Source organism: Coregonus lavaretus, assembly GCF_964263955.1.
Source record: "Coregonus lavaretus genome assembly, chromosome: 18".
NCBI classification, from domain to species: Eukaryota; Metazoa; Chordata; class Actinopteri; order Salmoniformes; family Salmonidae; genus Coregonus; species Coregonus lavaretus.
Window position 1 is genome coordinate 23,701,114 of NC_140005.1, and position 14,615 is coordinate 23,715,728.

At 42.3% G+C, this 14,615-nt stretch overlaps 2 pseudogenes across 2 annotated transcripts; one reads left to right on the plus strand and one right to left on the minus strand.

Annotated features, from left to right (window-relative positions):
* Positions 1-1,002: 1,002 nt before the first annotated feature.
* On the minus strand, positions 1,003-10,663 carry LOC311145680 (ubiquinone biosynthesis monooxygenase COQ6, mitochondrial-like; annotated as a pseudogene). The gene is made up of 11 exons (XR_014615595.1): positions 10,339-10,663; positions 9,477-9,611; positions 8,638-8,687; positions 6,783-6,909; positions 5,269-5,399; positions 5,043-5,150; positions 4,860-4,922; positions 4,667-4,774; positions 2,968-3,171; positions 2,548-2,663; positions 1,003-2,173 (listed from the first exon to the last, which is right to left on the minus strand). The product of XR_014615595.1 is annotated as a ubiquinone biosynthesis monooxygenase COQ6, mitochondrial-like (transcript).
* Positions 10,664-11,494: 831 nt separating this feature from the next.
* On the plus strand, positions 11,495-14,312 carry LOC311145600 (protein FAM161B-like; annotated as a pseudogene). Its single transcript has 8 exons — positions 11,495-11,769; positions 12,025-12,522; positions 12,644-12,961; positions 13,071-13,192; positions 13,293-13,443; positions 13,542-13,641; positions 13,784-13,956; positions 14,231-14,312. The product of its transcript is annotated as a protein FAM161B-like (transcript).
* Positions 14,313-14,615: the final 303 nt, after the last annotated feature.

Consider the following 14,615-nt stretch of genomic DNA (forward strand, 5'->3'; position numbering starts at 1 on the left):
GTTGAGATGTGTCTGTTACTTGAACTCTGTGAAGCATTTATTTGGGCTGCAATTACTGAGGCTGGTAACTCTAATGAACTTATCCTCTGCAGCAGAGGTAACTCTGGGTCTTTCTTTCCTGTGGCGGTCCTCATGACAGCCAGTTTCATCATAGCACTTGATGGTTTTTGCGACTGCACTTGAAGGAACTTTCAAAGTTCTTGACATTTTCCGAATTGACTGAACTTCATGTCTTAAAGTAATGATGAACTTTAGTTTCTCTTTGCTTATTTGAGCTGTTCTTGCCATAATATGGACTTGGTATTTTACCAAATAGGGGTATCTTCTTTATACCCCCCCTACCTTGTCACAACACAACTGATTGGCTTAAATGCATTAACAAGGCACACCTGTTAATTGACATGCATTCCAGGTGACTACCTTATGAAGCTGGTTGAGAGAATGCCAAGAGTGTGCAAAGCTGTCAAGGCAAAGGGTGGCTACTTTGAAGAATCTAAAATATATTTTAATTTGTTTAACACTTTTTTGGTTACTACATGATTCCATATGTGTTAATTCATAGTTTTGATGTCTTCACTATTATTCTACAATGTAGAAAATAGTTTAAAAAATAAAAAAACATTGAATGAGTAGGTGTGTCCAAACTTGGTACTGTAATCGCCAACAAAGGTGCTTCTATAAAGTATTGACTCAGGGGTGTGAATACTTAAGTAAATTAGATATTTATATATTTCATTCTCAATACATTTACAAAACAAAATGTAACATATTTTCACTTTGTCATTATGGGGTATTGTGTGTAGATGGGTGAGGGAAAAAAATATTAGCAACAAAATGTGGAATAAGTCTAGGGATATTAATACTTTATGAAGGCACTGTATTTGTTTTCTGAAACAAATTTTCTGTCATGAAAATATTCCAATAGATTGTGAAACTGTGATACAGAATGATGCTTGGAAGTTCCCAAAATCATCTTCACACAGAGAAAGAAAGACACGCAGGTATAGCAATGTTCATGTAATAACAGATCATAAAATATAACTTCATTAATTTACACTTTTACATTCCATTCACAAAGTCACAATGGCATATCATCTTTGGAGTCCCATCAAACTGCCACTGCAGGACCAGTGTACGTGTCACTTGCTTGCAAACGTCATGATGTGCTCCTGGAGAGACAAAGAAAAAACAAGATCAACAGATCAATTCACAAATCTAAACATCCATTTTCATCCATCCATCCATACTTATCCACAAAAATATCCATCCGCCAGTGGAGGCTGGTGGGAGGAGCTATAGGAGGAATGGAATGGAATAAATGGAACCGAGTTAAACATGTGGTTTCTATATGTTTGATACCGTTCTATTTATTTCATTCCGGCCATTACAATTAGCCCGTCCTCCTATAGCTCCTACCACCAGCCTCCTCTGCCATCCGCATATAGCACTAGCAAGTCTTAATAAAACCGATGACTAGCATCTTTCCCGTCTGCATAAAAAGTGGCACCACAAACCTCTGTATGCGATATCTGTAAACTGGGAAACTCTGAACATTTAATATGGAAAAATGTCAAGCAATAACTTTGGGTCTCCAGGGGGGGAAATCCCTTTACAACCAGTTACGATTGCTTTGGTCTGAATCACTTAGTATGGAATAAAGCCATTTCACATGAGTGGTCTGTAATAAAAGGGGTGTGAAAACACAAGTCAACACCGCCGTAACGCAGCCCCGGGGCCAGCCCTGCACCCCACCCACACACTTTCGGTAACGCTAAATTTGGGGCTAAACTTAGCTGCCGTAGTAGTAGGTTCTCGACCATGGAAATTATAGGCAGTGCTGAATTAAAAAGCCATGTAATCAGAAGAGGGTGGGGTGGGATCATGGGAAAAGCCAAGGTGGGGATTAATGCTGACAGATGCCCCAACCTTGGGGGTTCAAGAAGAGATGGATTCTACTTGAACAAGTGTTGTGTAATCAAAGAGTTGGGGGTTCACTTTGGTAAGTGGCATGACGTGGGACAGGTGGGATTAAAAAGAGAGCCGAAGGTGCGTAAGAGAACCACAGGGGCAGCGTTAGTTGAGTAGAGTCGTTTCATCAGGTCGATGGCGGCCATCATGGGCAGGTTGTGTCGCTGGCGCTCCGTCTCATATTCCAACAGGTGCTGCATGGCCCCTGTACAACACAACACAGAGTAGAGCAAAACACCAGCGGTTACACATCATGGAGGAAAGAGTTTAATATTCTGGACCTGTAAACATTTTATTTTTGTTGCATTAAGTCAATACATTAGAGCTATTCTGACTTCAAAACAAAATAAAATGTAAAAGATTCACATAACAGCATTTCCATTTCTATGAAAACGCAATGTACATACAGTCCTTGGCAGAATGGGCAGAAAAAACATCAAATAAACTTTGGAGGAAAGCCTGTTCTTTTTATAATCAAGATCAACAGCAAGCGTCCTAGCCTGGGTTATGGAAAAGAGCTTATGAGAAACCACTGGCTATGGCTGCTGTGTTTTGTGTCCGTTTAGTGTAGTCACTAACCCAGATCCTTCCTGTTAAAGGCCGCCTGGCTCAGGACCTGAGTGAGGCAGGCCACATACCCAAAGCCCAGGTTGGCTCCTTGGCCAGCTAGAGGGTGGACGCGGTGTGCTGCATCCCTGCAAAGATAAATAAAGACCCCCACCATGTACACCTAGTCACTACATCTACAGGGTAGGACCAAAGCAAACATTCCCTTGAAATAGACATGAATACCAATAATTGAGTGGAGGAATTAACCAACCATTTTTTAAGATGCAGTCGATAATGATTTTTATATTACCCTTTTATACGTTTACAGAATCAGGGCATATAATCCTTCTATTTACAAGATGCCAAGTCAAATATAAATCATGGTTTTCCAAGGCAAACTGATGTGAAGTTCAATAACTCAGTGTCCCACAGGGATGAGTGGTGACTTACCCGATGAGGGCCACCCGGTGCCTGATGTACTCTGATGCGTGGCCCATGCCCAGGGGAAACATGACCCGGCTTTTTGGGCCGATCCGGGCCACGCTGGGGGGGTAGCTGGCGGGCCGAGCCTGCAGACGGCATGAGAACTGACAGGTCAGTGCGGAACAGAGAGCCAGCAGTCTCCACCAGCTCACTGTGGTTCTCATTACTCCACTGGCAGACAGAAACAACACAGATAGAGAGGGAGACAGAGGAAGCCAGGAAGAGACAGAGGGAGACAGGAAGAGACAGAGGGAGACAGGAAGAGACAAGGGGAGACAGGAAGAGACAGAGGGAGACAGGAAGAGACAGAGGGAGACAGGAAGAGACAGAGGGAGACAGGAAGAGACAGAGGGAGACAGAGGGAGACAGGAAGAGACAGAAGGAGACAGGAAGAGACAGAGGGAGACAGGAAGAGACAGAGGGAGACAGGAAGAGACAGAGGGAGACAGGAAGAGCCAGAGGGAGACAGGAAGAGCCAGAGTGTCACGATCGTCGTATGAGTGAGTAGACCAAGGCGCAGCGTGTGAAACAAACATGACTTTAATTAGTTAAAGTATACAAAACAAAACACGACTCGTGAAGTCCACGGTGACAAAATACTGACACGGAACAAAAACCCACAACACCCAAGGGAAAACATACCGATTAAATATGGCTCCCAATCAGAGACAACCAGCCGACAGCTGACACTCGTTGCCTCTGATTGGGAGTCACACAGGCAAACATAGAAACAGACAACCTAGAACACCCAAACAAAGAAACAGAACACATAGAATGAACACACCCTGGCTCAACATATAGAGTCCCAGAGCCAGGGTGTGACACAGAGGGAGACAGGAAGAGCCAGAGGGAGACAGGAAGAGACAAGAGGGAGACAGGAAGAGACAGAGGGAGACAGGAAGAGACAGAGAAAGACAGGAAGAGACAAGAGGGAGACAGGAAGAGACAAGAGGGAGACAGGAAGAGACAAGAGGGAGACAGGAAGAGACAAGAGGGAGACAGGAAGAGACAGAGAAAGACAGAGAGGCAGAAACAGAGGGTAGAGGAATAGACAGACAGAGAAGGGGGCGGTACAGAAGAGATAGAGAGGGATGTGGTAGACAATTAGAGAGAAGAAGTTAACAAAGATGCAAACTAGAGCAGAAATGCAGAGCGAGTATACTTTCCTCTCTAACAAAATGGTTTGGCGGCATTACAGGAGCCTTGCTAATTAAAAGAAGAGGCTGGTCAGGCCGTGCTGTTGAATTAGCTTAGTTTGAAAAACATTCCATGCAGTAATGACCAATACTGGCAGACCACAGGTTTAATTAGCAAACCAGGCCTGAAAGCAAGCATGACTGAACCGTGGTGACCCCATTGGCAGGACCAGTAAAAATAGCCGGCTTGGGAAAGCGACTTTAGGCCGGCAAAACGTTAGCATTGTCTACATGTATGATTTAGAGTAGACAGAGTACAGTTACAAGTGCACCCATTGGTATTGGCTAACTGGTTCATTGGTGCACTTACAGTGTGATTATGTTGGTATTTTAACAAGAGCATTTCCATTCATAAATGTACTATTCATATCACATATGGATGTTTCAGAAATGCATTTCTTTCTCTGCTGTATTTTGGCATTTGCTCCTCATTGTCATTAGCTGATTTGGTGGGGTCAAGCCTGACTCACGAAGGCAGAGTTGATGGCATCCACAAAGCTCTCCTCATCCAGCTGCTGTGGCTCCTCGGCATGGCGGTGGCTGGTCGACCACACCAGAGAGCTCTCTGTGTCCGACAACTACAGCAAAAGGAGAGAAGGGGGATGTCAGATAAAACGAAGGAACAGCAACAAGCTCATTTGCACTTTGAACATACAAACTTACCTGTAACATTGCTATTGGTCCTGTTGGAAGGAACCTCTGCCATGCAACATTGTTCTCTGTTGGCTGTATAAGAAGGATATATACTGTAAAACATGAAAATAATGAGTATCACCTCTAGGTGTTATTATATGGTAATAAAGGGTGTGGTGGTAAAATGGACAGGTTGTAAGATTTGCATCTCACTTCAGACAGATGCAGAACAGCCACAACAGCTGATTGGTCATAATTCCACTTGACCGTGGGTATCCCTGCCTCCTGCCTCACCATCGAATTTGGCCCGTCTGCTCCAATCTGAAAAACAGCCAATCACAGCGGTTACAGCCTAGAACATCATGGTCAAAGGCTAAAAAACAATAACATTCACAACATTCAGAAAATAAAAGAGTTACTACTCAGCTGTTGGACTGACCAGTAGTTTGGTTTGAAGCGTCTGTCCATTGGCCAGGGTGACCTGAACCCAGGGGATGGATTCAGCTACCTGGTGGGACTTGGGCCAGGTGTACGTCACCACCTTGGTTTTGTACTGGACCCTCACCTGATCTGAGGGACAAAACACAGAGAAAAAGCTGGTCAAAAGCAGAGCCTGGGTTCGCCACAGAGAATTGTTTTCAGTCAAATGTGGTCCTCTGTAGCTCAGCTGGTAGAGCACGGCGCTTGTAACGCCAAGGTAGTGTGTTCGATCCCCGGGACCACCCATACACAAAAATGTAGCACGCATGACTGTAAGTCGCTTTGGATAAAAGCGTCTGCTAAATGGCGTATTATTATTATTATTATTATTAAATGCGTAACCCTATTTTCACTAAACAAGAAAGGGACCAGAATTGGTCACAATTGGTCACACTAATTAAGGCTTTTCTACTTGTTTCCTCCAAAAAGGAAAAAAAGAGAGTACGGTTTGGCTGTAAGTGACTAAGGCGGTGGAGGTTCTACAAACCACCTCGTAAAACACCACTGGTTTCCCTCTCTGGCAGGGACCAGTTGCCGAAGCTCACATTGACAATCTTCTAAATGGTCTTGGCTTGCCGCATAGCATTGACTAATAGTGTTTATCTACAAGCAGACCATGCCACACTTTCCACTTGCTGCCAGCATGCTGGGGTTGCACTAAAAACTCCCACTTTCTTGGAATATCAGTAGCCGGTCATCCCGAACATGAAAGGATCCGGAATTACGCTTGGCTTTGCCCACTTGGAGAGGTTCCCATCCGCAGATTGACTACTAGTCCTGAACACAAGTGACAAATATTGGCTTGCAGTGATTGGAGAGCAGAGTTACTACAAAACCAGCTGGCTCAGTGCATGTTTTTCATGTACTTCCTCAGAAGCAGAGAAACATCATGGACAAAGGAATAAAAAATTAAGTAGAGGACCAATGTGATGCACTTAAGGAAAATCTGTTTAGTGCAACATTTATAAATATGTTGTTTACAGTCGGACACACGGCAGTGCTAAAGTTTCATTTATGAACCTCAAAAAGGCCTGTCTAATTTCAGCAACAATATAGCAGAATACACCGCCAGCACTTTAGCATCCTCATGGTGTGGAAGCACATGTCAATGTTAAATAGGTCACTGGACCAATGCACGTGTCTTCCCATGGCACCGGGTCTATGGAGTGCTTTAACTGGCACACAGGAAATATGGCACTTGATTGAAATAGCAGGAAAAACCTGGATGCGTCCAAGAGCTGCACTGGTCTTTAAAAACAGACTGGAGAATGTACAAATAAACAAAAAACAGGGACAGGATGGAACAAATGTGGTGACATTACATTAGCTGCCAGACCCAGTGCCCATTAACAGGATATCAATGGAATCAAGAGGTCTTATGGGGAGAGAGTCGCATCACTACTGGTGCATAGGGAGGGTTTCATGAGAAAATCATCAATGCAACTGGACTGTACGTGAAGCTGCTTTTCTTACCAGAGAGATTCTCCAGCTGTTTCGTCAGGGCTGCCACTATGATGTCGTTCTCCACAATGTATGCCATCTCGTCCTGCAGGTTCTCCTTATCGAATGTAATCAGGCCATCTGAGCAGGCATCCCAAACCTAAATGAGAGACCAATTATCCCTGTGGTCTACAACTCTATCTTTAAATGCACCCCCTTTCCCTATATTTAGCTGGCCAAAGAAGCACAGCCTCATTGAACTGAACACATCAAAGTTGTTCATCTGCAGCCAGAACTTGGCAGCCACTACTTCAAGTACCAAACTAAGTTCTAGGAAGGTCACCAACATCCTTCTGGTTCGCTGGTTGACTTGGTTCTATGGAAGTTTACTGAAGCACGATGAAAGGTCATTAGTGATGTTGATTTATGGCAATATTTTTGGCCCAACAAATAAGTAGGCTACAGTAACACATTTGTTAACCTTACTGAGCAAGTAAATATTTGTTCATGTATCCCAAAAAAGTTGAGTCAGAACAAAACAATATTATGGCACATGTCATGTTTGAAACGGTTCATGCAACACAGCAAAGTGATTATACTTATGTAGGACTCTGATGGCTTGCTACCAAGGTGACAGATCTTATCTTTCAGAAGTAACATACAGCTACTTTTTTCCAACATAAAGTAGTGGGTTTTACTCTACAGAAAACCACTAATGGTGGTGGGTTTGCAACTTGTGACAAGTGGTTGGCTGCTCGAAAGATTTAATGAAACCAAACCGCAAATTGCAAGTAGTTTTTAAGTTGGTGAAAAATAATACTTCTGTTGATAAGGAATTTGTTGCTATGTACTTATTGTCCTCTTTGCTAGGAGAAATCCCCAAACAGGATCTTTAAAACCTGTTTATCTTTCCATCCTAACACTCAGACAAGGGAGAGACCATTGGAAATGGTTTACTAATGACTCATAGGGAAACCTTTCCTTGCTCAAAACCCTATTTCAGGTTATTTTTCCTTTTTAAGGCAGTAGTTAACTTTTTGGGATAGTGAAGATCTTTTTTTAGGTTAACCTCAACGCACTGCTCCTCTATCCTTGTAATATGCATCAGCAAACAAACAAGCAGAAAAAGGAGCAGAGCAGTTTAGGTATTATGGGAAAGGTATATCACTATAATCACCATATGGTATTTTATGATGACATCCTTGGCCATGAGTGAAACCCTATGGTTTGGTCTTTGATACAAACTGACCACATCTTACAGAAGGGACTCAGCGTGCACCCACAGCTGTAAAACAGGGTCACTTTGCTGCTGACATCCACAAATCCCGTCATCTTTCATCTTCTGCCTCCTGTTTGTCACATGAATCTTTATAATTAGTAGACACTGACAATGAGTGCCTAGTTAAAGATGCCAAATAGATTTATTATTCCTATTAAATGTGATCCTAATAAATAAACACTCTGCCACTGTGGCCAGAAGAAAAACCAAACCTTTCACCAAGCCAGTGAGTTTTGGTTTTAAAAGTTTTTTATTTACCTCCTGTCTTTTGGGGTTTGCGGCACCCTGGCATTTGCATGGCCTCTGAGGATGTATAAATTAGACAGAGGAATGAACGAAATGCGTGTTTTAAACCGCTATTGGGTTTGCAACTACATGCCTGAGGAAAATGGCATTGTACAGCACGTTCAGCAAAGTACATGATTGAGTGGAGGTTAAATGGCAGCGGAGATTACATTTTCCTGAAATTGTATAGCCAAACAAGTTACTGATGTATGGAGAATGAAAGTAAGTATATAGTGGTAAAACTCTAACGATTTACATAAAAGGGTTTTAAAATGGAAAAATACCTTTAGGGCTTGTGGTAGAGGGGAGTTTCCAAGAACTGACCTGCATCTTCTGATAGGGCTTACATCTCATGTTCATAATGTGATCCCATGCTCACTATTTTAATATAATACAAGATGCTCATCTATAAAATGTAGGAATGTTATGTTTGTTTGAAGAAGTTATCATAAGTTGAATGCACCAATTTGTAAGTCGCTCTGGATAAGAGCGTCTGCTAAATGATGTAAATGTAAATGTAATACAAGCCCCATAATGACTTGTTAGAGGAATTTGATCAAATGAGATATGAAGTGAAGTGGGTGAAGTCAATTTACATCGAAGTCAATTTAACTGGCCATGACATAGCGATGGGTATCCGAATCACTACCTTCACTTCCTTATTGACATGCATCAGTGTGTCAAGTAAAACCCAAGGAGACATGAATAACAGTTTAGAGGATGCCATCAATGACTGATGTAGACTAGAGGCCAGATATGATCCCTGCTAAGCATGTGCGACTAGACAGAATGGGACTGATCCCTAACCTACTTCCTGACAACCTTTTATACTAAGCCACACCACAAATAGGCTTAATCAGACAGGAAGCTGGCCACCTAAACAAGAGCTCTGTTGTCATTGGATAAGATATACTGTCCATTTTAACTGGATAAACCAACCCTGACAATAATATTAACTACCAAACTGACTATAAACAACTCTTCACTCCTACTGTTCTTTATGAACCTCATACTTTTGTAGCCGTATGTATCTGCTGGCAGAGAGGTTTCCTCAATTTATCTGATGCTATTAGATGCCAATGGAAAACAGAGATGCTAATGCCATTAGAGAGATTACTTTCTCAGGGAACATGATAATAGTGTTTGGTAATATGGTTGTGTACCACTGAGGAGGGTGGCAGAGCCCGGGCTGATGGAGCTGACTCTGGTACTATAGGCATCTGGGACCTTGTCCCTCACTTTTTTGTTGCCTGCCTCAAGCAGCAGAATCTTCTTCCCCTCCAAGTTTGGATCCATGCCTGTCAAGAATAATGAAGATCTATGAAATTGATTGATGCTGCATCCAAAATGATAAACAGACAGACTATCTAATGATATGATGTTCCGAGCAGTGAAATAGCCTATTTATAACTGATTTCAATTTTGTGGTGGTGCAGCATTGTTATAGCCTGCATTTTGGCATCACTTGTGGTTTTAAGGAGGACAAGAAATTAAAGTTCCTCTACATGTTTCTTTTAATTATACCTTACTTAAGCAACATAGAACTAAGACAAATACTGTATGCTGTAAATCAGCAGCAAAGCCACAATTGCATTCAGCAGCAGAATGATGGCTCCTCCTTTAGAGGGGTTTCCACTAGCTTCTATAGACACAAAATCAGATTACACAGCCACAAAATCAGATTACACAGCCACAAAATCAGATTACACAGCCACAAAATCAGATTACACAGCCACAAAATCAGATTACACAGCCACAAAATCTGATTACACGACCACAAAATCTGATTACACAGCGACAAAGTAAAAATTGGCTACAAAAATTTGCTTAATTTAAGGTTATGGTTCGGCATTAAGGTTAGCAGTGTGGTTAAGGTTAGGTTTAACATTTTAATGTATGAAGATAAATTGTAGAAATAGGCGGGGTTTATGATTTTGTGGCTGTAGAAATACATTTAGAGGGGGCAACTATAGGGGCATATTGGCCTGTCTCTCTTGGCAGTTTCAGGAGATCACCTCGACTCACCTAAAGAGCAAGCCATAGCGGTCCCAACCATTCCTCCTCCAGATATAATGACATCATAAAGCTCATTTTCATGTTCCCCGTGTTCTGCTGCACACGCGAGTCCCCTGCAAATGATTCTTGCTCCTGAAAAACGGTTCACAGCAACACACCGCCGCCCAATTCCATTTAAAGACAGCGATGCTTTAGTGAGACTATGCATCTTTAAAACAACGTAACGAGGGACTCGTCTAACCCTAAAACAACTTCAACTGTATTTTTGGGATGTTTTTAATCAGGACTAAACTCCCCTTGAATATGTCCTAATCGCAGCGGTGGCCATTCTATAATCCAGCCATGTTGTATATTTATACATATGTAACAGAGGCAAGTACTTCCCGTACTGTTTAACCAATCAGAAAAACGAACTGCACTAGTTTCATTCACAAGTTGTCTGCACTTTGGTGCTATTAATATAAAAAAAATCATTCAAAACTGAATTCAGGAGGACAATGTACAAGGGATACAGTTAACACGCCTCTTGAATAAAAAATGTGTTCCTAAAATTTGTGAACATGATACCTCAAGCTTTTACTTCAGCCAATCAAACATTAGAGGGCTGCAGGGGGTGGAGTCAAATATCTTGGTTTTGCTAAACATTATCCAGTGATTCGAAGTTTATAACATTGTAGCAGTGTGTGTCGATACATGATGTCGATATATGATTGTCTTTACTGTGAAGCAGGAAGAGAGGGATAAGAATGTTGCGCTGGAATAAACCTGCTGTAGTTCTATCGTGCACGAGCATCAGGTTATTTTCTAATGTCTATTTTTCAACATTCCATTATATTTTCATCTCATAATTGATTGTAGTTATGCAATGTGAAACAATACTATTTTGCTGCCCTAAAACAGCAGTTTAGCATGTACTGTACTATGTTAACACCATAGACATAAGAATACCTCTGCTAATGTTAGGAGAAGCAGTTTGGTTGCTAGGGCAACCATTGCGTATGCTCACATCATGTGCTGCTGGAGTTCAGATAACTTTTCCTGATATTTGTCAGTTCTGTGGAAAATAAAAATAGCTGGGTTTTTCTCACTGTGAGAGGTGTTTCTGGAAGAAGTGTTTTTGGAATATCAATCAAAATGTCTTCCCCTTTTCATAGCTGTTTGGTTAATGTCAGGTTCAGGAGGGCACACTGCTGCTAGGATGCAGGAGCAGAGGAACATGTTAGACCTGCAGGCTTTCCTGGAGGATGGCCTGAGATCAGAGCTGCTGCTCCAACGCCAGCTGCAAGCAATGAAGGAGGCCCACAAGCAGCAGCTGCAGGAGACAGAGAGGAGACAGAGAGTGGGCCTGGAGAAAAGGATCCAGCAGAACTCTATGCTGTCAGCAGGCGTCGACAGGAGGTCTAGTACTGACAGACAACTGGACAAGTTATTCAGCTCTAGGTAGATAATAATATAGTATTTGCCATTTAGCAGACACTTTCATCCAAAGCGACTAACAGTCATGCGTGTAAACATTTTATTACGTATGAGTGGTCCGGGGAATCAAACCCACTATCCTGGCGTTGCAAGAGTCATACTCTACCAACTGAGCTACAGAGGACCACCATCACCCAATGATGTTTATAAATTGTAAACACAATTACTAATGAAGGTTGACCCTATTGTTCTATGTTACATAAACATTTTAAAATGCAGGGGACCAAGGAGATCCAGTTCCATGTCTGACCTGACCTCAGGTAAGAGGTCTACCTCCAGGACCTCCCAACAGGTCTATCACATCCTCTGCAGCCTGGGCATCCATCACAACTGTTACACAGACAGGATCACAGCAACTTCAGCACCAAAGACCAACAGAAACAGAGCAGCTCCAACTAAGTAAAGAGGAGAAAGAGGAGGTGGAGTGTCAGAGGAAGTTCCATGCAGTTCCTGTGCCTGTCCATATGTGTTTGCCCCTCTATGATGAGATGATGCAGGTGCGACAGAGGGAGAGGAAGGAAGGCCATGAACAGAGGAGGGACTTCCTGCTCTCCATGCAGGAGCCATTCAGCTTCCTGGAGAGAGATGAGAAAAAGAGAGAGAAGCTGATGCAAATGATAAGCACGGTGGCACAGACTCAAAAACCCAAGGCCACAAATGTCAGGAAACCAATACCTAAAGCAATCAATGACCCTGCAGTCTCTGAGCATTTTAAAGGTGCGTTGCCTAAAATAATATCTCTAGAGATAGTGCTTAGGTACAGGAAATGGTGTTATAAATGTATTATTATCCTCTCTAAATCGAGTTTTTTTCTCACTGAATTCTGTATGCTCTGTAGAGGAGGAGCTGCGCAGGAAGATACGCACCCAGCTGAGGGCCCAGGAGACACACACAGCACCTATAGAGAACCAAACTCATACTGAGAACCCTGAACCTCACAGCTCCCAGTGCACTAAGAAGGAGGTCCTGGCCTTCCTGGATCAGAAGCCTACCTTCCAGCCCAAGACCACCTCCCAGGTCCCTGACTTTGATAGGCTGCACAAGGCTTTCCACAGGGAAGCCCTGAGAAGGGTAGAGAGGAAAGTGTCAGCCCTTCCACCTGCGGACGTCAACCCTGCCCTCAAGACCAAGCAGGAGCAGCTCTGAAAAAGAACAAGTGAGCTTACTGTAGAACTCTGCAAATATAACTTAGTTCAGTATGGAAATGAAAGAGCTTTTTGTTACTTTGGCATTGTTTTGTTTCCTCAGGTTATTTTTGTTCTCAGGAACCCACAGTCAGTGCCTTTTTGAAGAGAAACAATTCCTTTGGTGGTTTAACATCGCTGTCTACAGATACGCGTCCCACCTACATTACAGATGCAGCAAGGAAACGCTGTATGGCAATTAGGTAAGAGGGAACTGTGAACTTCATTATTAGATGAGTCTCTTTCATTTGCACAGATCACAGTAAAGATTAATATTACTCTCTCTGTCCTCTGGTCCATCAGAAGTTCTGTGGAGCAGAGGGAGTGCAGAGTTTATGAGGAAACACAGGATGAGGTCTCAGGCCATGAAGAAGACAGTGGCTGTCCGTGCCAAGGTCATGGATCCTCACTGCAGCCTGAAAGAGGTGTACCATGAGAATCTGAAACAGCACCGGTGAGTACATGGAAATTCCTTAGATGAAAACTGAAAAGAACAGCCTGATTAAAGAGTTGTACTGTATTTATTTACTTAATGTGTCTGTGGCTCTGTAGGGAGTCCGACCAACAAAGGACTAGAGAGTATAAGAAGGAGCTACAGGATATGAAGGCCAGAGTCACTGTCCGTCCTTACCTGTTTGAACAGGTGTCACAGGTAAAGTATGGGCTTGCAATGACCTGGAAACTACATTTCTGGAATTGCAAGCACTTAAGAAGAGCCTTTGAACTGTTAACTGTTGTGTTTTTAACTGTCATGCCCATTCTCTATTCCATTGCTTTTGATGGAATTGCTCTAGAAAAACGCCAAGGCTGACGCAGAGCGACTATACAGAGACAAGCTGAGGGAAGCTGGTTTGAATGAGCAGTTTGTCAAAACAAAGGGAGAAGAGTTTGAAACGACACCGATCTTCAAATCTGATGACGATGACGATTGTGATGACCGAAGTGTTGAGAGTGACATGGAGAAAAGGTACCTACAATGACAACAAGGGTGTGTAGCAGAGTGTCTACCCACTAACTGTTAGTTTTATTCATACAATATGTAATACCACTAGGAATACCACTGCAGCTGGAAATCCAAGGACGCTATGTGGTTTAGTCATATATACATTACAATGTTGCATTACATAATACTGGGAGACTGTAATAAAGTATTTAGTAAAGAGATGACAAATACTGCAGCCAAGCAAAACGTTGATGTAATTACAATATAGACATTTTCTAACCTGACATGTCTGATTTAGGAATGGAAACATAGACGTCTGGGAGAAAATTGAAGAGGTAGAGGAAGAGAGCGTGAAAACCAGAGTGGAAAAAAATGTATGATCAAAAAGTTAGACCCGGCATGGAACTCCATATAGCTATTCTGTTTCAAAGAGCACTATGTTCAAAAATAATTATAGTCTAGTTTAACTATGTTGATCTAGTCTTTGACTGTCTGACATGTTATGTTATGAATTATAACATTTCTAAACAGGGATATATGGCCTATGGAGCTTTTAAATTGATATTAAATGGAGCAAATGTGAGAAAATGAATAAAGGTTTATAGAACTATATATTTATAAGTAATTTTGAATTTTACAATGGCAGGGTATTATGTAATATTAAATGTATGGCTGCATAATAT